At 46.1% G+C, this 1667-nt stretch overlaps 1 pseudogene; it reads right to left on the bottom strand.

The window, feature by feature from the left end:
* Positions 1 to 360: 360 nt before the first annotated feature.
* On the bottom strand, positions 361 to 1461 carry LOC116474189 (cell division cycle-associated protein 7-like; annotated as a pseudogene).
* Positions 1462 to 1667: the final 206 nt, after the last annotated feature.

Below are 1667 nucleotides of genomic sequence, written 5' to 3' on the forward strand. Positions count from 1 at the left end.
GTTTTATGAGTGGATTCCAGGGCTATTTCAACACCAATAGAATCAAATATGCTTTCATAAAATTGTCATTTAAAAATAATTCAGAAACTAAGCAGTGGGAGAGCACCACTAGGGGCATGGTGTGATGTGGGGGTTGGTGGGAAACAGAGAAGAAACTGCAGAGAGCAAAGTATAACTAGTAATATACTTTCTATGATATTCCAGAAACACATGTGTCTAGTGAAATTAACTTGATTGGAGTTTCTTATACAATAGACTGATCACTGAGATTCTTAACTCAGGTTTCAATCAATGACAAAATTGAAAATGTTAACAAGAGAGATTTTAGAAATGGATGGCAGGCTGTGAATTTTGCAGATATTATGCTTGCATTTCAAATTCCTTTTTCAGACTTTCCAAGTAAGCGTGCACATTCCCAGGGCCAGGATATTTGGCGAAATACACCAGGATATCAGTTGCACACCTTCCGTCTTGCTGCTGGCAGAAACTGTAGTTGTAGATTTCTCAACAAGGTGGGCAATGCCACTACTAGAGCATCCCTGACCTCTTTAGCATAAGGGTTTGGAAGGCAGGAGCCACAGATTTGGCCTTGAATGCCCTAGCAGTCTGGGTTTCTGCAGTTTGTTTTGGTAGCAATAGTTTTCTGACACCATTGATAACAAGTAGAGCCCAGGGAATCGTTATATATCTTCTTTGGAGAGTTGCTGCAGTTGGCCTCCAACCCTTCCTCTGTGATTTCTTCCCCTGGGTGAATTATATGCAGAAGGGTCATGGATGAGCTGGAGCAATGAATTCTGGGCATGTCATCTTCCTTCACGCAGCCATCCACTGTCTTGCTGTTTCTCACCGGCGTGTCCTTATCCTCTTCCTCTTCTTCCTCCTCCTCCATGAGTAGAGCACCAAGGGACCAGGGGACTTGGTGAGAAGAGGAGCTCTCTGTTCAGGGTTTCTCCTGGAAGCAACACCCGGAAATGTACGCCTTGGGGATGTCCTTGATTGTGAGTTGGAGCCTGGGAGGGAACGTCTTCTAAGGAACAAGCCAGGGAAGCTTTCTCACTCTGACATGTGTTTTCCAGGCATTGCTTTGTTTTGCTTTATACTGAAAGCCTTTTTCTCCAAAAAAATTCATGCCACCTTTATCTTCCAAATCAGAACTGGAATTGGTCACAGAATTCTCTGAGGGTTCGGGGAGGGGGCTCTGCTTTTTTGTTGGCTGCTCCCCTGGTATTTTGTGCTGGAAGCTTCATCACCACCCTGAGAGGTTGAGTGTCTGCACTGGGTATGGGTCCTACAGCCTTCCCAGACTCACTGGGAAGCCTCATGTTTGCAAAATTATAGGCAGCAATGCCATCACAACTGTCATCAGAGCGTGACTAGGTTTCCATGGAAATCAATTTCACATATATGAATTTCTCTAAGTTCTTTAATCAGATCCTTTTGCAGCATGCTGCGAGTGTTCATACTGGCAGCGGGCGCCTAGGCCGGCTTGGAGCAGGGAGCCATTTTCTTTTTCTTTTTTTTTTTTTGGAGGGGGCGGAACGGAGTCTGGCTCTGTTGCCCAGGCTGGAGTGCAGTGGCCAATCTCGGCTCACTGCAAGCTCCGCCTCCTGGGCTCACACCATTCTCCTGTCTCAGCCTCCCTAGTAGCTGGGACTACAGGAGCCCGC

The sequence above is a fragment of the Hylobates moloch genome, unplaced genomic scaffold (genome assembly GCF_009828535.3).
Source record: "Hylobates moloch isolate HMO894 unplaced genomic scaffold, HMol_V3 SCAFFOLD_10, whole genome shotgun sequence".
Lineage (NCBI taxonomy): Eukaryota > Metazoa > Chordata > Mammalia > Primates > Hylobatidae > Hylobates > Hylobates moloch.